The sequence below is a fragment of the Dermacentor albipictus genome, unplaced genomic scaffold (assembly GCF_038994185.2).
Source record: "Dermacentor albipictus isolate Rhodes 1998 colony unplaced genomic scaffold, USDA_Dalb.pri_finalv2 scaffold_16, whole genome shotgun sequence".
NCBI lineage: Eukaryota > Metazoa > Arthropoda > Arachnida > Ixodida > Ixodidae > Dermacentor > Dermacentor albipictus.
In genome coordinates, this window is record NW_027225570.1 from 9,307,568 (window position 1) to 9,330,970 (window position 23,403).

The window sequence follows — 23,403 nt, forward strand, 5'->3', positions numbered from 1 at the left end:
TCGAAGAGTTAGAAATGCTGATGAGATACTGACAAATTTTCCCGAACTTATTTGTGTTGAGACGTACCCGCCAGCAGCAGATCTCTTCGAGGTACCGTTTAAGCTTCGTGACGTCACAGTAGTGCGTAAAAAGCCGTACAGTCTTTCCCTCGAGAAAAAGACCTGGCTAAAGGCCGAACTGCAGCAAATGCTAAATGCCGGTATTATAAGGCCATCAACATCCACTTTCGCGTCACCAGTCACCATAGTACCGAAAGACGATGGCTCATTTCGCCTTTGCACAGATTACCGGCAGATCAACGGCCAGACTGATTTGTTTCCTTTTCCCATGCCCCGAATAGACGAGATCATCAATGAAACTGGTGGATCAAATGTTTTCTCTCGGATCGACCTCTGTAAAGGATACTGGCAGGTGCCACTACAAGAAGATTACAAGCAGTACACTGCTTTTGTAACACCTTTCGATGTGTACGAGTACAACCGCTTACCATTCGGTTGGAAGAATTCTGGAGCTTGGTTTCAGAAAATGATGAATGGCATTCTTGATGAGTTCCTGGGAAAGTTTTGTAACGTATACATTGACGACATCATCATATACTCACGTACAAGAGAAGAACATGAAAAACACCTCTCGTGCGTGTTAGAAGCCCTCTGCAAGTCAAAGTTAAAGATTAACAAGAACAAGAGTGAATTTTTTCAGACAAATGTTGTCTTTCTAGGAAGAGTTTTTGACGGCAAAACTAAAACAACCAAAGAGGAGTCTATACAAAGGATGAAGAAGCTCGTCAAGCCATATGACCTACACTCACTCCGTGTTTTCCTCGGACTCGCCGGTCATTTTCGTGCGTTCATTAAGGATTACGCTGCAAAAACAAGATGCCTCACCAAGCTGACGCAAAAGGATGTGCCATTTATCTGGAGTGAAGAGTGCGAGAAAGCGTACGAGTACCTTGTTGAAGCTATATCGTCGGATCCTGTGCTTGTGCTACCTGACTTCAACAAGCCTTTCGAGCTGTGTACGGACGCTTCACAATATGGTACAGGGGCCGTTCTATATCAACGAGACACATCGGAACAGCAAGGACGCCAGCTCAAGGTGATTGGCTATTATTCTTCTACGTTCTCAAAAGCTCAAGAACATTACACGACCACAGAAAAAGAGGCTCTGGCTGTTGTGATGGCACTCCGGTATTTCAGAAGCTACATAGAGGGTCGTCATTTCCGGCTTTTCACTGACAACCGAGCGTTAACCTACCTCTTGGGATTAACCCAGCCCAAGGGCAGAGTGGCGCGTTGGATCAGTGAAATACAACAGTTCACTTTCGATGTAAGCCATCGACCTGGTGATAAGCTTCCTGACGCAGATGCACTTTCCAGGCTTCACATCACAGAAGTGAGAACATCTGATCATGAACATGTTTGCAGCTTGTGGGAAGGCAACGAAGATCTGACTTGCAATAATGGCAAATCTTGTGTGCCAGGAACTTTGGTGAAAAAGGTTTTGAAGCTGTACCATGACAGCCCAGAGTCAGGAGGGCATGATGGATTCTGGAAAACTTATTGGAAGATAAAAAGTCGATTCATCTGGAAAAATATGAAGGAAGATATCAAGAACTACGTGCAAACATGTCACCAGTGCCAAATTAACAAGGCCAAGTATCGTCCAAGAGGGAATCAAATGGTCATCGCTCATCATTCCCAAGTCCCATTTGAAGTAATTCATCTAGATTTTGCCGAACTAAAAAAAGCGAGGAGAGGGAGTCAGTAAGACTCAGGTATTCCTTGTCGCAATAGATGAATGCACACGCATGGCTGCTGCAAAGCCAGGAAAGGAAGACGCCAATTCTGTTTTGACGTTACTGGAGCGGAATATGTTCAAGAACACCAAGGTAGTGGTCTCCGACAACGGGCCAGCTTTCCGCAGTAAGAAGCTTCAAGAATGGGCCCGTGATAGAGGAATTGCCCTGAGATTTGCCACACCCTACCATCCAGAAGGAAACGGCCTAGCTGAGAGGCTCATTCGGGATTTGAAAACATTCATCGCAATTTACCATGATTTCCATGGAAGATGGAAGTGTGCCTTGGAAGCAGCAGTCAGGCACCACAATCATTCTCATACCATGGGATTAGGATGCACGCCTAACTTTGCTGCATCAGGCGAAGCAACTTGGCTACCGGCCGACTACGACCTTGGAATCGTTGGGAAAGTAGATCTGCAGGAAAGGCGCAAAACAGAAGAGGAGCTTTCACGCTACAGATCAACAATGAAGAGACACTTCGATCTGCGACATAGCGCAAAGATGCCTGTAATAGAGCCTGGAGATACAGTTTTAGTCCGGAGGAGTTTAGATGGACCGAAGTCCAAATTTTCTGGGCCCTACACAGTGATAAAGACCGTCAAGCAACAAGGAATCTTGAAATCGCTACACTATTTGGGACCGGAAGGAAAAACTGAAATAGCAACAGTGGGAAATGTCATACCCTATCATCCCAGGAGGGATGAAAACCGAAGTCCGGGAGGATGTGATGTTCCGGCGAAGAAGAAGAAGACAGAAGAGACAAGAACAGCAGGGGGGAAGAGAAAGAAGTGATCAAGATGGATACCTGTAAATAAATGAGTGTATTTTAACTCGTACTTTATACCTCTCACGGACGAGGCACTCCCGCGCTAGCCATAACTCATCGGTGTCGAGAACCACCCCTACGAGGCCGTCTGCCCTTTCGCCATAATCGTGCGAGCCGCGACCGAGGGGTGTCGCGGGGCGAACGGCTGATCACAACAACCCGTCCACCGCCATGAAGAGGGCGCCCATCAGCGCTCTTTGAAGAGGCCTTGGCCGCTCAGCAGGCTCAGCTCCGGCTCGAAGTCCCGGGCTCGCCAGGAGGACCAGGTCCAATGGCCATCATGGAGGGAGGGTTGGCTGCAGGTCGTAGGCTCGGAAATAACATTTTAACGCGATAGCGTTAAGGAGCTCGTGTCGCAGAAAAGCCGGTGTCGTCGGCGTCGGGTGTCGGCGTCGGCGGCGTTGACCGTGAGCGATAAATCACGGCAGGCGCTTCATAAATAAAAAGCAACTTCCAAGATTGGCCCGGTGGGAATCGAACCCGGGTCTCCGGAGTGTGAGACGGAGACGCTACCACTCAGCCACGAGTTTTTTTTTTTTTTTTTTTTCTTTATTACCGGCTTGGCAAAAGAAGGTACAATGTGAGTATTACATGGCCATAAAAACAACTAGTCAATGCCGGATCAGTGTGGTGTGATAAGAACGATGTAGGCTAGTCACTTTGTCCAAAGCACTTAGCCAATCAGGAGGGTCACTCTGTGCACAGAAAAATTCGCGTATATATAACACACTTTCAATGAAATATTCATGTGCAGGGGCCTGAACAATGCGCTCATGTCTAATATCCATACGCGTTCGCCACACACTGTGCATGCACAAAAGCATTAACAGATCGACAGGCACTCCCTCTGGTTCCGCGCATGGCAGGAAGCGTATTCCGAAAGCACTTAAGGGCAACTCCTTTTTAAGGCTACGAGTTCGATGCTTCCAAGCGGTGCAAACGCGCCTCTAGTGAATGCGGTGTCGCCTTGGAAACGAGCCGTGGAAAGTTATACTGCGGTGTATATCGGTAATTATGAACATGTAACGTACAGAAGTCACAATTACACGAGTTGCGAAGTGCGTTTCCGCTGCATTTCTTCTGCGCTTTCCGCACACGCAGAGCCATCTTGCGGCAAACACAGAAGACCCCCTCCTCTCAATGTACGGCGCTGCCCCGACAGGAGGCGCGCCGCGCGCGCATTGGGACCGCTGCCAGGCGCGTCGCGGGACTCCCTCTCCCCTGTCGACGCTTCGCCGTGCTCCCGGTTTAGATTACTATCTATCACTCTGCCCGTGCCGATCACGACGTTTGGCTGGCGTAGATCGTTTCCCCTCCGAGACACCGAGTTCTTTGGTTCGTTTCGTTCGCTCAGGCGCACGTTTCGTTGCCGCGCCGAACGCTGCGTTGCTCGACGCTCACCGCGTGATAGGTGGGCGCTAAGTCCGATGCGGGGCGCATCGTAAGTGATTGCTGTGCCGTAGCGCATTGTCTTATACCCCTTGGCGGGTCGACGGGAACGCTGTCGCGTCCCACTCTTGAAGGCGAAGCTTAAGCGTCCTCCAATTTTTATTCACCGAGTCCGCACAGCGCCCGAACTGCGATGAGTCAAGCGACCAACCCCCCCCCCCCCCCCTCGATATATTCCAGGCAATATTGTTACGTAGGAAGATGCAGACGAAAAGGTATATACAAGTATATTTACAAGCAAATACGCCGCACTTCGCCAAGAGGCAACAGCCCGCGCTAGCCTCTAATCGTCGTCGTCGTCTTCACACTGCTCGCCTCTTCGTGATCGCAAATACTGTTACGTAGCACTACCCTGGGCGGCAAAAGCGCCGTCTCGACACGACTAAAGGCCGGACTCAGAATCAGTGTATTAGGCCTTGAGCCTACTGACATGCACGACATCACTGGATGCCAGAGTAGAGGACGAGGTTGACCACACAGGAGCAATTTTGTACGTAATAAGCGTCACCTGGCGCAGCACGCGGTAGGGCCATGTGTATCGCGAAAGGAGCTTCTACTGTGCAACTCGAACTCTGAGCTCCAGCTCCGGCTCGTCCAACTGGCTGAAGAGGCTGCTGGGACCCAAGACCTCCCAGTCTGCACCTGAGGCGGTGGCACTCGCCCCCTGACCTGCGTGTCGGGGGTGTGTAGATCACCTTTTCCGTTGGACATTAAAGTTTATTCTATCTATCTCTGAAAGTCTGACATGACGAGAGAGCGACCACAGGAGCACGAGCGCAGCAGGCGAAAACTACGTCACGATGGCGGGCGTTGTACTGACACTGCTGAGTGGTTTGTGAGGCTGTCAGTCGAGCACGGGCAAGCTGGCGAGCGGGCAAGCGGGCGATGGTATCGCGCGCATACTCGCTTGTTGAGATCGCAGCAAGAGGAAGTGCTGTGTTAGGATTAAGGTAGGTTCGCGACCGTATAGTAGATAAAATGGAGAAAATCCGGCGGTGTCGTGCCGGGAAGAATTGTACGCAAATGTGACGTAAGGAAGGCCAATGTCCCAGTCGTGGTGGTCCTTGGAAACATACTTGGACGGCATATCGGTAAGTGTACGGTTTAACCGCTCTGTCACGCAATCGGTCTCAGGATGTCCCAGTCGTGGTGGTCCTTGGAAACGTACTTGGACGGCATATCGGTAAGTGTACGGTATAACGGCTCTGTCACACAATTGGTCTCAGGATGGTATGAGGTGGTCAGCTTGTGTTGAATGGAGCAGGAACGCATAATGCCGGCGATAACTTTCGAGAGGAAGTTTGGACCTAGGTCAGTATGCAGCTGTCGCGGGGCGCATGAAGCAAGGTAATGTCACGTAAGAGAAAGTCCGCAACATCAGTGGCGCAACTGGTGGGGAGAGCCCGCGTGATAGCGTATCGGGTGGCGTAATCAGTTGCCACGGCTACCCATTTGTTCCGAGAGGACGACGTGGGAAAGGGACCGAGGAGGTCTAATCCATCAAGGCAGAAAGCTGGGCTAGTTGGTGTGTCATCATTATCCAAAAGACTAGCGCAAAATTGCAGGGACAAAGACAGAGAAGACGACAGGACGAGCGCTATTTCGCGCTAGTCTTTTGAATAATGAGGTCTAATCCAACACGAAAGAACGGTTGCACAGGGACCGTGATCGGCTGGAGATGACCGGCAGGTAGCACCTGAGGTGTTTTCCGACGCTGGCAGGTATCACAGGCAGCAACATAGTGTCGGACGGAGCGAGTGAGACCAGGCCAATAGAAGCGGCGGTGGACGCGGTCGTAGTGTGGGTTACCCCAAGATGTCCTGCAGTGGGTGCATTATGCATCTCAAAGAGCACAGTCTGTCGTAGATGTTTTGGCACGACAAGACGAAGATCAGAGCCATCAGGGAGGAAGTTCCTTCGATACAGAATGCCGCCCTGGAGGACATATTGGCGAACGGATGCGTCGGTAGGTGTAGAGCGCAGACGCTTGATGAATGCTCGCAGCGATAGGTCTCGGTGCTGCTCATCGGCGATGTTAGCGAAGGGAGACACAGAGAAGATGCCGTCGGCGGTACTACTGTCGGCGTCGTCAGGCTCGTCTACCGGGTAGCGAGACAGGCAGTCAGCGTCCTTGTGTAGTCGGCCAGATTTGTAGGTGACAGAGAACGAATATTCTTGGAGGCGTAACGCCCAGCGACCAAGTCTTCCTGTAGGATCTTTCAGCGAGCATAACCAGCAAAGCGCGTGATTGTCCGTGACAACGGAAAAGGGCCCGCCATATAAGTATGGGCGGAATTTCGTAACCGCCAAAACTAGGGCCAGGCACTCACGCTCAGTGATGGAATAGTTGCGCTCCGTGGGTGAAAGGAGCCTGCTGGTGTAAGCGATAACACGGTCATGGCACCCCTGGCGTTGTGCCAGTACAGCGCCAATTCCGTGACAGCTGGCATCAGTGCGGACTTCGGTAGGCGCAGAAGGATCGAAATGGGCCAGAACGGGAGGCGTTGTGAGAAGGTCGATTAGATGCGAGAATGCAGAGGCCTCGTTATCGCCCCACTGGAGGAAAGGGGCGACCTTTTTCAAAAGCTCGGTTAGTGGTCGTGCCATCGCGGCGAAAATTTTCAAGAAACGGCAGAAGTACGAACAAAGGCCGATGAAGCTGCGCACATCCTTGACACACTTCGGAAAAGGGAAGTGCGTATCAACATGGATCTTGCGTGGGTCCGGTTGCACTCCGTTCGCGTCAACGATATATCCAAGGACGGTAATCTGGCGACGGCCCAATTGGAACTTCGATGCGTTGAGTTGCAGACCGGCTGGACGAAAAACATCCACGACTATATCGAAGAATACTTTTGTTAATCCGCACTTTCTAATTTTTTTCTTGTTATTATTATACCCTGTTATCTGCACCTGCTGTATATTTAGTTCCACTCCCTTCTGTAACGCCTTCGGGCCTTGAAGGTACAATAAATGAAATGAAATGAAATGAAATGACTGCTGAGAGACGCTCGAGGTGCGTAGCGAACGTTGGGTATACTACAATAACATCGTCCTAGTAGCCCAGGCACGTGGACCATTTCAAGCCACGAAGAAGGGAGTCCACCGTGCGTTCAAAAGTGGCGGGGGCGTTACATAGACCGGACAGCATCACTTTGAATTGATAAAGACCATCGGGTGTTACAAAAGCAGTCTTCTCGCGGTCGAGATCTTCGACAGTATTCTGCCAATAGCCGGAAAGAAAGTTAATAGAGGAGAAATAGCGAGCACCACGGAGGCAATCAAGGGCGTCATCAATCCGAGGTAGGGGATGCGCGTCCTTTTTGGCAACCCTGTTAAGGTGCCGATAAGCTACGCAAAAGCGCCATGAGCCATCATTCTTTTTGACCAGTACAACAGGTGACGCCCATGGACTACATGACGGTTCAATAACGTTCTTGGCAAGCATTTTGCGAACTACTGCGTGAATACCTTGACGCTAAGCCGATGACACTCAATACGGGCGGCGATTAATAGGAGGGGCATCGCCTGTATTATTGCGATGTTCAACAGCTGTAGTTTGGGCCAATGGACGGTCTTTAAAGTCAAAAATATTGACAAGTGTACTCATCTTTATTGGGCGACCACGTTTCGCCGCCTAACAAATGCAATCGCACAGCGCGGGACGCGCCTGCTTGTATCCGAAGTTTCTGGAAAGTTATCGATGCTTCTACCCAACTGTCTGTTGTCGCCGAACCTTGCGTTATCTGATTTCATCGCGTGAGGCGAATGGTGTAGAACTTTGTGGGAGGCACACGGGTCCGAACGATTAGTCTGGAACATTCGACGACTGATCTATAAAAGCCGACGCGCTTGACCCGCTGATCAGATTTTCGACGATCGCCGACCGCGTTCGCCGCTATCGTTGTGCTAGAAGTGTAGCCTGTTTTGTGGGCACAGTTTCGCCCAATAAAAGTTAGTTTTGTCTTTCACAGTATTGCTACTGTGTTCTTGAACGTCGCCGCCACGTGATAATATCGTGGTACGAAAACGGAACGTGGTAGAGCTCACGAGCGTGCTCGGACGGCATTTCGGGCCCGATGATTTTCTGTAAATAGGTGATGGTACAAGTTGCCGACTGCGATAGTAGAGGACGATCGGATGAATAGTCGCCTACAACAATAGATGCTACTGAGAGATTTTTGAATGAGCAAAGCTGGGCCAGAGACATCTCCTGTGGCAGCACTTGTGTCGTCAAGCCAAAATTGGCAACTGGCAGGCAGACGCAATTGGCCGTAATAGATAAAACTTTATGAGGTACTGTGATCCCGTGTGTGAGGAGGACGTCTTGCATAGGAGCCGCGATGTAGTGACGGTCGGGGACTGGTAGGGATGACACTAAATCAACGTAAGTCAGTGCCGAAGGTGGCAAGCGAACGAAGTCACCAGAACTGAGGTGACTGGGGTGTGATTCAGCGGGATCCAGAACAGGCAGCTCAAGGGGGAAAGTACTGGCGGAACATTCGATGAGAGCAGAGCGTGCGGAGAGGAAGTCTAAGGCGAGGATCATGTCGTGGGGACAGTGGGTGATGACTGTGGATAGCACTATAGTGGAGCGATCGGCGAAGGAGACGCGGGCGGTACACATACCAATTACGGGTGCTGTTCCGCCATCGGTGACACGGACAACAGGTGCCGTGGCGGGCGGGATTATTTTCTTGAGCCGGTTACGAAGGTCAGCGCTCCTTACCGACAAATGCGCCGCAGTGTCTTTAAGAACAGACACAGATACACCGTCGACTTGCACGTCAAGAAGGTTCAGATGAGTGGGCAACGTCAGTAGAGGATTTGGCGGCGTAGGGAGCAATGCAACGTCACCTCGTGGCACTGCATCGTCTAGTTTTCCGGCCGGGAGCGGCGTCCGAAGGGAGTCGGCGAATACGAGCGACGGGGCTGGGGATAGTGAGATTGTCGTCGTTGGGGCGAAGGCGAACGAGAATTGGGGCGGTTCAGTGCAGGAGAATCAGTGGCGGAATTATCGGAGCGTGTGGCATAGGCACGAAAAGGGCCACTTGGAGGGGCGAGACTAGGCACCATAAGTAGATCGAGTTGCGGAACTCCAGCGACTGCGACAGTGCCGAGAAATGTGCCCGATTCGATGGCAATGAAAACAAATGTACTTGTCGTCAGCAGTGCGCAATTCAGATAGGCTGCGGAAACGTGGTGAGTAAGAAGATGCGGGACGGGGCAGAATCGAAGAAGCCGGGTGAGTATCGCGGCGATGGGCCGAGCAGATGGTGTGAAGACTCATGTTTTCGAACTTCTGGCGGACAACTGCCTGGATCAGGGAAACCGTTACGGCAGGTGCGTTGGTGGGGCTGGAGTCGAAGGCTGCCGGATAGGCGGCCTCGATATCACGCCGGACGGCCCTGGTAACATCGCCAGGGTTGTTGGAAGGAGGAGCGTCGGCACAGGAAGATGTCGCTGGGGTTTTGGACAGACGCGCAAACTGCTGGTCGATACGGCGGCTTTTAGCGAGTTCCAGGCAGCGGCACTCTTTTATAACTGCATCCACCGTCGCCATGTTGTTGCAAACGAGGAAGTGGAAGGCGTCATTGGCAATGCCTTTGAGGATGTGGGAAACCTTGTCTGACTCCGTCATGTGTTGGTGAACTTTGCGGCACAGAGCCAAGACGACCTGAATGAACGTGGCATAGGGCTCTGTTGACGTCTGCACATGGCCAGAAAGCGCCTTCTGCGCGGCAAGTTGGTGGCCGTAGGGGTTGCCGAACAAGTCTCGAAGCTCGCGGTGTGCCACGAGGTGCGCCACCAAACTCGAGGTGTACCACTGAGGTAAAAGACTACGTTGGCGAGCATGATAGTAGGGTCCCACCCGTTATTACGGCTGATGAGTTCGTACAGGCTGATCCAGTCATCGACGCCTTCCCTATCTTTGCCCGAGAATACGCCAGGATCACGGGGAGCGCGGAGAGTGATGTAGGCCGCCGAAGTTGCAGCAGGTGTCGGAGCCGGCGGAGTCGAGTTGTCGTCGCCGGGAGCCATGAAGGAAGGCTCGACGGACCGTCCACTGCGAAGCTCCGTGACGAGGTACAGGGAACATCCACCTCCACCAGATATGTTACGTAAGAAGACGCAGATGAAAAGATATGAACAGCTATATTTACAAGAAAATACGCCACACTTGGCCAAGAGGCAACAGCCTGCGCTAGCCTCTAATCGTCGTCGTCGTCTTTACACTGCTCGCCTCTTCGTGATCGCAAATACTGTTCCGTAGCAATACAATTAATCCCCAGGTCATAACCAGTGAGCGCCAGAAAGGAAGCCAAAGAGGAGCACTGCTCAAAGCAACCTTAACAAATTATTAGTAAATTAAATTTCAGGCCCTAAACAAAGTTGAAATGGTAATGTGACTGACGTTTTGGTTAATTTCGTTTCTGTCATGTCTCAAAGAAGGTGCCAGTCACGCAGCTCTGTGGTAATTGCCTAATTACAGTACAGCTAGTATCAACTGCGCAGGTCATAGCACTTCACGTTCGCCTTAAGGAATAACTTCAATAAAGTGCCGGCAACCGATGGTTTAACGCGTCGTGACGCTGGCCAAGCGTCGACCCGGGGTTATACCCTATTCTGCACTAGCCCAGTTGGGCCCGTTTGTAGTGGGTCATGAGGCTTGTGCTTTTCGAGCGCACCCCGGGCCTGCTGGACGGCCCATAGTTGTGTGTCCTTGTCTGCAGACTGCAGTGCACCTTGAAGTTCGGGCGGGTAATGCGTTGCTAAAAGCCATACCGAAGACATTCAGTAGCGACGTTTGTCTTGCATTAATCCTACCTAAACCTCATTCAGAAATGGCATCGCTTTGCAGAGGAATCTTAAGCGCACGGAGCAGCTCAATTTCCTTTTCTTTGTGATTAAGTATTCTACGGCAGCAGCCGTTAGCAATAACGCTTTCATTCTTTTGATCTCCTTATATGATACTGCCCATAGTCAGAGTCCTTCTCTGCCACAGTTTAACAGAAAGTGAATACCTGTGCTCGGCGAACAATCTGGCGCTATGCGCAACGGAGAGTTAATTGGCGCTTACGAGTAAGCGAGGGTGCACCAGCCTATATGTTTGCATCTGGTGATAAGTGGGACCACTGGCGCTTTGTTGCGAATGCGCGATATTTAATTTCAGGCAAATATTAAAAAGCGGAGCCCACCGAAGTGTTGAGGCGAACGACGATGATGAAGAAATCTGGACCGAGACAGCGGACGCATTTCGACGGGGGCGAAATGCAAAACACCCGTTTATTTAAAGTTAGGAGCATATTAAAGGATCCCAGGGCGTCAAAATAAATCCTGAGTGCCCCACTACGGCGTGCCTCATAATCGTATCGCGGTTCTGGCTCTTAAAATCCCAGATGTCTTTTCTTTTTTTTTTGTCTGACACCGCCGCAAGCTCCATGTTATGAGCGACTTTTTTTTTCGTCCCAGGCGCTCATATCACGGCAGAAGACGCGCTCAGGCAGTAATTTAAGCATATTCAATGTTAAAAATAGTTACGTGAAACTAAAGCGACGGTTGAGGAAGTTGAGAAAGCTAGAATACCGAGGCTGCCACACACACAACCACAGCGGTAGCGGCGTTCGCATGCCCTCTCATACACGGTTGCGCCTCTAGCGGCGGGCGCTGGCACTATATGAAACTAAGGCGGCAGTTTCGTGACCAGAAAAAAAAATGGAAGGACTCTGCCTAAACGTTGAAGAAGTTAAGCTTTAGCCGTCAACATCCCCGCCAATTATCGTCAATCAAAGCATCCAGCAGGGAAAGCTTCGCGTACACCAATTCCCACAGTGCGTGGGATCTGCACAATTTTTAGAGCACCCCTTTCCATGTTGTGTGTGGTTATTGCCGTGTTCTGTTCCAAGGACATTCCTGTATTGGTTTTGTGCAAAACCATGCGCTTATCAGAAGCATTGAATAGCCAACTGGCCCACAATTTCAGCTTTTCTCCGTTTTTATGTGCACCTCTTTATGTAACACCTGCACGCCATGGATTCCCACATTTCATATATCGTGATGTGCCAATCGAAGTCCTCGAAACAAGAACAGAGCAAATTTTTGGGTTGTCTTAAGAGCGCTGGAATTGACACGATCGAGGCAGGAAGAGAAAAGGTACCTGCAGTCGCTTTCGCCCTCTGAATCCGGCGGAAGGAGCGCGCGACGGGCGGCCGCCACCCAAGCAATCGAAGCGAGGGTGTGCAATTTGTTCCGGAGCAGTGAGGGGGAGCAGGGTCCATTAGGAAGGAAACCGCTCACGTGATCGAGAGGAGCAGACCACCTGCATGCGCACGTGCACGGAAGGAAGGGGCGAGGAGCATGTGGTCGCACTGCAGCAAAGAGCATTGAAAGAAGGGTGCCATGCGATTCATGCACTATGGCGTTAATTATGAGCTGGAACACGCGAGCCGTTTCCGCAGAAATCTTTGCGTCTAGCTGATGGCACTAACGTGCGAAACTTTCGAGGAGGGCAGGTTTGCAAATATGCGGAAGTGCTGGAGTTTCGAGCTGTCGCAGCGCCCCATTGCGCACATCGCGCTCATTTCTTTGTCATACGATCAGACGAAAATAGCCAGCGGCGGTACGCAGTGCAAAAACCGCGTCAAATAAAGCTTCAAGGCCGTCGTTATTCCTGCGGCGTTAATTGCCACAACTTGAAAAGCCGTAACATAACCATATATTTCTATTATTTTTCGTGAAAACTACGATTATGAGTGACGGCGACGTTGCATTCAGGCAGGTGATATTAGGAATGCCGATTAACTTTTTCATTCGATTAACGGTTCTTGTCTTTTTTCGTAATAGCTTTTGTAATTGCTCATTGTATTCCTACTGAGTTATTTGTCAAATTGTATTTTTATGTTGTATTTCTTTCTCTTGTAATACTTACTGTTCTGAATTTACCTGTAACCCACTCCCCTCTTTAAAGCCTTCAGAGGCCTTGAGGATATAATAAATGAAATGAAATCATTCATCACTTTAGTCTTTACAGAATCAATTAATCGCTTTCGATGCAGGTTGCTTCTTCGAATAATTGACTAATGCAAATTTTGCCGGTGACACTAAAACTTGAAAGAGAGTTATATACTATTGTAGGACCTTATTTTTGTGTTTTAGAGGCGGAACCAAGTTTGAAACACAAATATATAAAGATTTCATAAAGAATAAGCTTTCACTTGTTAAAGCCTAATTAGAGTTGGCACTAATGGCCTTTGAGAAGATGAACAATAACTCAGTGCTTTCCACTCTGTGAAGAAGGATGACCAGTGAAGCTGTGTGTGTGGGCCCCTAATGGCGAACTGCACCTCCACCGCGGGCCTACTTGACATTGCACTATCTTCGGGATCGTAACTCCTATGGGGAGTGCTTAATGCCTGCTTCACCTCTGCCGCGGGTCGGCCCGGGATTGCATTATCTTCGGGACTTTTTTTCTACACGCGGCAACGATAGTGGGGAAAGTAGCCCTTAACAGCTTCGCTGTAAAGAATTATCAGCCATCCCGATCTGGTGAGGTGGATGACCACCGAAACTGTGCAGCACACGACAAAAAGGTGACACAGAATTTTGAACCAAGGTACGAATGCATTTATTGTCTCGATCGGTGGTCATCGTGACGAACGGTACGCGCACACATTTATTTTAACGCGATAGCGTTAAGGAGCTCGTGTCGCAGAAAAGCCGGTGTCGTCGGCGTCGGGTGTCGGCGTCGGCGGCGTTGACCGTGAGCGATAAATCACGGCAGGCGCTTCATAAATAAAAAGCAACTTCCAAGATTGGCCCGGCGGGAATCGAACCCAGGTCTCCGGAGTGTGAGACGGAGACGCTACCACTCAGCCACGAGTTCGATGCTTCCAAGCGGTGCAAACGCGCCTCTAGTGAATGCGGTGTTGCCTTCGAAACCAGCCGTGGAAAGTTATACTGCGGTGTATATCGGTAATTATGAACATGTAACGTACAGAAGTCACAATTACACGAGTTGCGAAGTGCGTTTCCGCTGCATTTCTTTTGCGCTTTCCGCACACGCAGAGCCATCTTGCGGCAAACACAGAAGACCCCCTCCTCTCAATGTACGGCGCTGCCCCGACAGGAGGCGCGCCGCGCGCGCATTGGGACCGCTGCCAGGCGCGTCGCGGGACTCCCTCTCCCCTGACGACGCTTCGCCGGGCTCCTGGTTTAGATTACTATCTATCTCTCTGCCCGTGCCGATCACGACGTTTGGGAGGCGTAGATCGTTTCCCCTCCGAGACACCGAGTTCTTTGGTTCGTTTCGTTCGCTCAGGCGCACGTTTCGTTGTCGCGCCGAACGCTGCGTTGCTCGACGTTCACCGCGTGATAGGTGGGCGCTAAGTCCGATGCGGGGCGCATCGTAAGTGATTGCTGTGCCGTAGCGCATTGTCTTATACCCCTTGGCGGGTCGACGGGAACGCTGTCGCGTCCCACTCTTGAAGGCGAAGCTTAAGCGTCCTCCAATTTTTTATACATCCGCGATCATTCGTGTTATACATTCGTTACATACATTCGTGTTTTTATTTGGCGATATACTCAGGCAAAGAATTTCAGACCGATATCACCGCATTGACTGACAGTGGGCCAGTGCCGTCAGTGCCTTCGCAGGGGGAACGCTGGCATGATGAGAGGCAACGGAGCCAGCGGTGCAAGAAGACGATGGTTGAGCGAGCAGTGGCACGAGCCACTGCTGATGCTGACAAATTTCGCTCACACAGATTTGTTGATAGACGCCAAAAATGCACGGAACCCTGGCCATGAACAGCCTCCCTGTAAAATGGCAAAATTGAAAGGTGAAGTTCAACTATTGCAATGTGCACGGGGTAAAAGAAAGTTACTGGTTTATGATTTTTAATTTCTCTACAGAGCGAATGAATGTCAAGTGGCTGGGATGTTTGGCTGAAACCAACCCATTTTTGAATGGCCACACAGCCAGCATGTGAAAATAGACGCTTGGATACTATATATTTGCTAGAATCGCCATGAACTGGATTGCTCTGTCAAATACATGCTTCAAACCAGCGTGCATGCCGTGCCACGTATTTAGTGGATTAGGAGTGGCAGCATGATTGATGACTGGGTTACTTCTGGCGGCGTGTGCGGTTTGGGGGAAGAGAGGGCTTGCACTCGGCTCGGCATCATTCTTGACTCGGAAGAACAGTCGACAGTCGGTCTACCACAGCCGTGCAAAAGTGACTGCTCGCACGCCTCCATTCGACTACCATTTCAAAATTTTCACGCCACTCCTGTCAAATTCCCGAAACGATTATTCGAATAGTTATAATTCATTAAGTCGATCAAATGAATGGTCGATATCAATGAAGAAAAAAGCGTGTTGCGAGATACATTTAATCGGTTAATCATCCATAGAAATCGCCAACCCTAAGCGCGATCGCATGCCGTTCCAACTATCTAGACAGCTCATCCATAAAGATATCCGTGTGCACTTCATTTCATTGGAAGCGAAAATTGCAACCATTCTAATAGAAAAATGCATACATGTTTTTAGTGCAAGAATAAATACAACCGACATTTTTGGGGGTGCGCCCTAATGGCAGCGCCAGCCAGTGTATACGAATGCCCGCTGGGTTTTCAGTGCTGCGTCGTGTCTTTGACAGTGCCTGCTGACAAAATCATGCAGTCTCAGGGTGAACATAAACGGTGAGTCTTTGCTGCAGAAATTGCGCACGGAGGCTGCGATGGTGCGTCGCGCGGCGACATTAACCTTGCTTACGCAGCTTCTATGCCAGGCTCAAGTGGCGCGTATTGTTCCTTTTACTGAAAAAAAAAACGATGTCCCCGTTTAAACATTTAGCACCAACTAGAGTTCTGATAGAAATTCCGCTGCAGTGCATGGCGGCGCACATCGAACCGAAACGCCCGCGCTCGCGTTGCAGCTGCCGAAATTCTCAGCACGCTTTCTTAGTGTGAAACTATTGCTAGGAGAGGCAACCAACGCAACGAAACATTGCTGCTTGAGAGCGTCACTGGTTCCTTCTGAAATGCCGTCAGCAACAGATTCCATGTGAGCTGCAAAAAGGTCCAACGAGGATATCGGTGGCAAGCGATGAGCGACTGTCAGGCTGCCGGCGACGCCAGAACGTAGCCGCGACCACTCGTCTGTCACTGAATGGCCACATCGTTCTAGCGCAGGGAGATCTTGTAGGGCGATTCTTTGTGTACCATAGAGATCTCGCCATTTGCCAGCAAGACCGCAGTCGGCCTGTGGTCTGCGAACCGGTGTGCGGCGAATTGCGGTGTCGCTAACGTGAAAGTGTCTTCCGTCGCCGTGGGCACCACAAGTGGCTCCAAGGAAATCAATGTTACTGTGCTTACGAAAAAAGTGTTTCTGTTTGCTTCTGGAGTACGCAGAAATGGAAAAGTGATCGCTAACTTAAATTCTGATGGCGTTCGTAGCTTCTTGACTCGCAAATTGTATATCGCTGAAACGGTGAACTGCCGTTGTTAAGTAGGGTTTTCTCATCCTAGAAAAATATTTACTTTATGCATTCATTTTTTTCATTTTTTTTTCATTTATTTACCCTAAAGGCCCAGCTTGGGCATTACATAGGGGGGGGGAGAACAATTGATATACAATATAAAATGATATACAATATACATTGTAAGTCGACCATCCTTATATGAAGTAGTACAATGCTATACAACCTTAACATCACTTCTAATTCGACAACATCATACGCCAATAATTATTAAATTATACAAACAATAATATGACATCTGAAGAAAGGCAAGAAGAAATGTTAATGTTATTAATTCACGAATGTTTCATGAAGTGCTTGTTTGAATAAAATATGGTCAGTTATTTCAGCTATATTACTTGGGAGATGATTCCATTCCGAAATGGCTAAGTGCAGACGCGAAAACTGCAATAGGTTGGTACGTGCAAATGGTTGTTCGACCTTAAATTCGTGATCAATTCGTGAGAATTTTCTTTTGGCTGGTAAGATGTGTGCCTGAGAGAATATATTTGGGTTATGAAAAAGCTGGTGGAAGAATGTTAGCCGAGATATCTTTCTTCTAGTCTGCAATGGGATGAGTCCTAGGTCATGTATTATTTTGGTGATACTTGAATGCATTCTATTGCATTCAAGCACCATTGCATTCTATTGCACCAAAATGCTCTTACAGAGAGCCGACACTTTTCAAGGCGTATACAGCAACACAATCGGCGGTATACGCGTGTAGCCGCTGGCACAAGACTCCCATGCAGTTTTCTCCGCAAGACACTTCTTGGGCGTTTTCACGCGCAAGCGTAACTTGCCAGCTCGTGAAGCAAGCGAACGAAGAAGGCTCATAGCCTGGCCCTCCATTCGTCTGCTAATTTCGTCTATACTTTTCATTAGCACTATGGGCAACCACAACACAGGAATTTTAGGACAAAAATTCTTAAGCGCCCTTCACATCTTTTAAACTAACACTTTGAACCCAAAGTCCGACACGCATACTTGTGAAATTGCGCTGCTGAAATGTTTGATATTAATGGATAACGAAAAAGGATTGTGGAGAACGCTTAAGCTTCGCCTTTAAGAGTGGTACGCGACAGCATTCAAAGATCTGTGACTGTTTCTCAGGCTTCCCGGCAACTGCAGCGTATTTAACCGCGCTGTTTGCTTCGAAATGCTCGCGGCGAACGCTATGCACGAAGGCGGGCTTTCTAGTCAAAAAAAGATCTCATCCGTGGGCAGCGATGCGGCGGCTGCGAACGCCAGCTGCAGGTATTACAAGGAACCGGGCCCGCAGCTCCCTGGCCCCCGAAACACACACGCGCCGGCGTGCGCAAATGGCGGATGCCGCGGTGGGTCTGTGAAATGCGGAAACGCAGGAAAAGATGTTTCTTTGAGGTTTCGCAGAATTATGTTTACTCGTATAGCCAAATTACAATAGGAGAGGAATCATATCTGTACGTTGAGTGTTTGTCGTAGTTTACGATATTTTCACGTATTTTAGCTTAAGAAATTCAATTGATTCAGTAATTCCCTTGCGTTAAATGGATGGCCTAGATATGGGTCGTTCCGAAATCTTTTTCCAGAAACGACTTCCGGCCATAGACATCGCGCGGGACGCCGGACGGAAGGTGCCTGCCGTTGAGGTACAGGCCCTTCACAGCCGTACCGGATCGTGAGGTGTGCACCTCTTGTTACGGTCGCATGTACTGGATTCATATATTTACGCACTGTTTGCTTTCTGCAGCTCTTCTCCAATGGATTGCTAGTCTCTTCAAGTTCCCAGGTGTCCCGTATCAGACGGTTCGGTTTTTGCATCATCATCAGGCTAGCTACGCCCACTGCAGAGAAAAGGCATACTTCTCCAACTACCCCGGTCATGTTCTCTTATAGCCATCTCCCTGCAAACTTGTTAATATCATCTGCCCACCGAACTTTCTGCCGCCCCCTGCTACGCTTCCCTTTTCTTGGAATTCTATTCATACAGGAAGTTGTGGCCGAGTACTTGGCCAGGGTGGCCAATTCTACTCTGGTAAGGGAGTGTTACCAGTTCCGGTCACCAGGATGAAGCCGCACTCCAGGCCTGTTTATGCAATTTTATCAACACGCGTATTTTTTTTTTAATCCGGTGGCAAATTCCGCGACACCGGCATTCGAACCATGGTGCCACGCAGCCTTCTGCACCCTTCGCCTAATCAGGTGATCAACGAGTTCGAGCTTCTTCTCGCTGAGTGCTCATACCTAGTTTGATTGGCACGCTGTGATGCAATTTTCGAGTGACGGGCGCCGGGTCTTAACGAAGTGCTTGCTAACGAAGCACGGAAGGAGGTCGGGTTCTATCTCACCCGGGATCGGCATCGCTTAGGCGAAAAGAAGTTTCTAGAAGTGTGGGCTCGTCCTACTGTGAGTTCTGATGAGTCATGTGGACAGCTCTCCATTAAGTTGTGATGGATGCTCCGAAGGACGCCCGACTCGGCCGTGTGTGCCAGTTGATCTACGAGGCTTTGTTTGTCTCAGTGGAACCCATAGCTGGAACCGGTCGTGGCGCACCATCGTGTGGTCGCGCTGCTCCGCGGATGGCTTTGGTGGTTTCCATGGTTGTATGCATTGACCTCTTTTGCATCAAGGCAGTCCGAGGGTCGCTCACGCTTGTGTCCTGTAAAACCGACATGGATGCTTGCGTGCTGAGCGCAGTAACTCAGTTGTGCTTTGCCACAACAGCCCCCTTGTCTGGGAAAGACCGTTGGCCCGAACCAATGCCCCCCGACCAGTCAGCCCGGGTAGAGGGGGAGTGTCGGGGTTAATGTATCGGATTATGTTGGGTTGATGAGTACATATAAGCTCTGGGACATGGCACCTCCTGGTGACAAGTCTTCTTCCCCCCCTGACAACGGAACAGAGTGCGAGGGAACGTCAGGCTCGTGTCTTGTAATACCGAAATGATTGTTCGTGTGTTGAGTGCAGTAGCTATATTGTGCGCGAAGGACCGTTGGCCCGAACTGAAGCCCCCCGCCCAGTCAACCCAGCTAGATGGGGAGCGCAGAGCTCAATGTACCGAACGATGTTGGGTTGAGTAAATGTAAGGTCTGGGACGCGGTACCTCCGGGTGCCAAGTTCTCTTCCTATTTGGCAACGACGCTGACGACAGATTTTCTGCGACACGCACTCCTATTGCGCTATCGCATTAAAATTATCCCGATTCAACCCCACTTACTTTTCAAGAATACGTTAAGAAGGCATTGGTGGATGTTTATTTGCGGCACTATTATGGGCGAGGTCCACCACTGGAGAAACTGGCGCCACTGTCGGCTCGGCGTGGGATGAGGGATCACGTGGACACGGCGGCCGCGTCAGTTGCTTGGAAACAGCTCAAGCAAGCTTGAAAGGAAAGTTTAAAGTCCCACCTGGGCTTTGATTCTGATTAAGTGGAGAGGTTTTCCCTCTTCGGGTGTTTGCTTGATAACACTTGAAAGCACTAAATACGTAGTGGCTGCCTTTCAAGGCATCCAACGCGGTAGTCTATCCGCAGTGCCAGACGTAAGCAATGCAGCACCGTGTCAGCCTTCACTCGTATCCGCAGGACAAGAAGCTGCGTGAAGCGTGGATCACTGAAATGAGAACCGGTAAGCAGCCATCGGCTGCAACTCGGTTGTGCAGCAGGCACTTCAGCGAGGAAGATTTCTGCTACGAAGTCGAGGCTGCGATGTTCGCAGTGAGTAGCAGAAAGCACGCACTTAGACGCTTGTGTGCGCGCGCTGCTTGGCTAATGTCATGAAACTCTGGTCTATGAACTTGTTGATGCTGGATACTGACATGTTCACTAGAATGGAAAGAGAAAGGTAAGAAGCGCATTAAAAAAAGGCATTGCATATGCTGATGCTTGTGTTCATGCGAACAATGCATGTACTGGATTTAGAAAAAGAAGCAGCGGAAATTGCTCGCTGAGAAGGCCGACAAACATGCAGTGCGACGCAACTTGGGAAATTATGCATAAACGTCCAAAAATTTTGAAGAAAAGAAACAATGGTTGAATCGTCGTGACGGCATATCACAAGTCGATGTAGATGTTGAAGTCCCTATAGTTATAGTGAAATTATTTTTACCAACTGTGATAGCTTCCACGCCACAATTGTTTCTTGTGTACTCTGAAATACTCATATTCTGCGACCTATAAACTAACAGCACTGCGTGAAAATGGGCTGGCAGCGAAAGCAACACATTGTGCACGGACCCGCTGCAGAGGAGCCACCCACCGCTGCGAACCAATGTGATCACTGCATTGCGGCGTGGTTCTGTTATGGTCTATTTGGTTACAGAGAAAGCTCGCTGTCAGCACATAGTTTGCTCTCAGCGACTGCCTACCTTTCACGCAAGAAACCGGTTTGGGACACTATGGTGGCGGCCGCGCGCAGAGGGCGTTCACTGTACGTACCCAGTAAAGAGATAGCGTCTGTAAACCATTCTGTGCTGTTTGATGAAGGTGATTATTTAAAAGTAAAAAAAAACTTCCCTCGTTTCGAAAGCATATCCAACTCTAAGAAAAATCCCAGGGAAAACGGAAGAAACTGGTCAGTTAAAAGGGCGCTTTCGTCCCTCAAGGGAGTAACTGCATGAATGCGCGTGCCGTGTGCAAATTTCTCAGAGTAAGTGTTTAGTCCCTGCTCGGAAAAAAAGCAACGGGAGGACGAACGGCAACAGTTCCTGCTCATGCACTCCGCCTGTTTTCGTCCGTGTCGTGGAGTGTTGCGGCAAAAACGCTATTATCTATAAGTCGTGAATAGGTCGAAGTTCGTGCACTATGTAATGAACTACATGCAAAGCAGCACTTTGCCTCTTCGTGAGAAAATTACGTGAAATTTAAAAGCTGGATTGTGAAGAGCCATGCTCTTCGTACGCACGCCATAAGTAAGCGATACATATTAAACGCGCAAATCATTAACAGACTGCCAGATTTTGCTGGTAAACAGTACCTAAGTTCCTTCTGTTCCAAAGAGATTACGAACTCAACTGAAGCGATGTGTAGCTCACACGGCACACACTAATCGACAGAGAAATTGGCCTTCTCTGTCGTCTTAGGCGCCCCGTTTGAGCTCGCTACACGTTTACATCGCGTCGTGCCTCAGTTTAAATCACCACAAGAATACAAAGGCAGATTTCGTTTCGCGCTCGCTTACGGTTGCTTGTACACTCAACCTTACACTCTCCCCGCACAGGAATAATGGGAAAATCAGACATCCACCTGTTCGTAGCAATTGCTACCAAGGAAATCTTTACGGGTTCCTCGAAAGAAAAGGCTCAGGGTTGAAGAAAAATTCGTCCTGGTCCGGGACTCAAACCCGGGATCACCGCCTTTCCGGGGCAGCCGCTCTACCATCTGAGCTAACCAGGCGGCTAGCAGATGGCAGGGCGAAGTAGAATTTGTCGACAACACGAAGCAAAGGCAAGTGTTTGACGTAGTAGTTCTGCGGAAACGCGCAAGGTGGAGAGAAGTAATGAATATCCATTTTCTTTCCAGGAACCCGTAAAGGTTTCCTTTGTAGCAATTTTCTACGAACGGAAGGCAATGGTTGTATGGAAACACAGGAAAAAGCCATAGCAGTAAAGGGGAGGAGAAATGCAGCCATAATGAAGCACAGAGCGCTATGGGGATACAATAGGTACGAGGTCCTCCGAGGTATGTGGAAAGGTGTAATTGTTCCAGGATTTACTTTTGGAAATGCGGTTGTTTGCTTTAAATCAGAGGTACAGTCAGGACTCGACGGGAATCAAAGGTCAGTGGGTCGCCTCGTATTGGTCGCTCACGGGAAGACTATAAATGAAGCTGTGCAGGGTGATATGGGCTGGACTAGTTTTGAAGTGAGGGAAGTTCGCAGTAAAATTGAGTATTAAGAACGGCAGAGGAATATGGAAGAAAGTAAATGGGCTGAGAGAGTGTTCAGGTATCTGTACAGGAAAAACACTGATTCACAGTGGAGGAAAAGAACTAGGAACCTTACCAGCCAGTATGCAGCCTGTAGGGTGGGCAACACAGCAACAAAGAAGGTCAAGCGGTAAGTCAGAGAGGCTGAATTAATCTCATGGGTGGCAGCAATGGAAAAGAAACCTGCCATGAGTAACTACTTAAGAGGAAAAAATGAAATCAGGAAAGAAACCATTTATGATAACTCAAAGGGAAGCTCATTACTTTTCGAAGCGAGATCGGGATGCCTTAGAACACGCACCTATAAATCGAGATATAAGAAGGGAGAAGAAGCATGTACTTCCTGCGGTAAAGCTAGGGAAACGACGAAGCACGTTTTATCAGAATGTGAAGACGTCTACCCAGCGGTTGATTTAGGCGCCACTGGCCTCCTTGAAGCCCTTGGGTTCAGCGGGAGCAGTGGTAAAGTAAACATGTCTGCAACAGACATTAGTAAGAGGCGATTGGAGGATTGGTGGAAGAAAAGTAAGCAACCGACAAAAGACGGAGACGTACAAAGGTGCAGTTCGCAATAGGGGATCAGAAAATTTGGGCATGGTAGTTGATAGTGTTTTCTTTTTCATTGTTTAGCCTAGGTAGGCTATTAGGCAGTATAGTAGAAAAAGCCTGGCGGGGCAAACCACCACCACGTTCCAAAGGGGACGCTCATAACATCTATTCATCCATCCATCCACGTTAATTAGTGCTTAAATCGCTGAGGTCGCGCCCAGTATGGCGAGCCAATGTGTCGTTGTCAGGGTCGTCTATTGCAACAATCGTCAAAGTTGGGGTCATAAAATAAAGAACCAGCTTATCGTCGCGCGCTTTCCCTTCCGCCAGCCACCATAGTTCCGCTTTCGC

The 23,403-nt window shown here is 49.5% G+C and overlaps 1 protein-coding gene across 2 annotated transcripts in view; it reads right to left on the minus strand.

Annotated features, from left to right (window-relative positions):
• The window catches only part of LOC135901717 (uncharacterized), a 70,739-nt gene that overhangs the window by 28,743 nt on the left and 18,593 nt on the right, over positions 1-23,403 (minus strand). The window contains exon 4 of one of the 2 annotated variants that reach the window (XR_010564241.1): positions 14,708-14,889. The exons of the other annotated variant lie outside the window; for it this stretch is intronic. The gene's annotated coding sequence lies outside the window, so the exon portion shown is untranslated. Of the gene's footprint in view, positions 1-14,707; positions 14,890-23,403 lie in introns of those variants that run through there. 2 annotated transcript variants of the gene reach the window in all.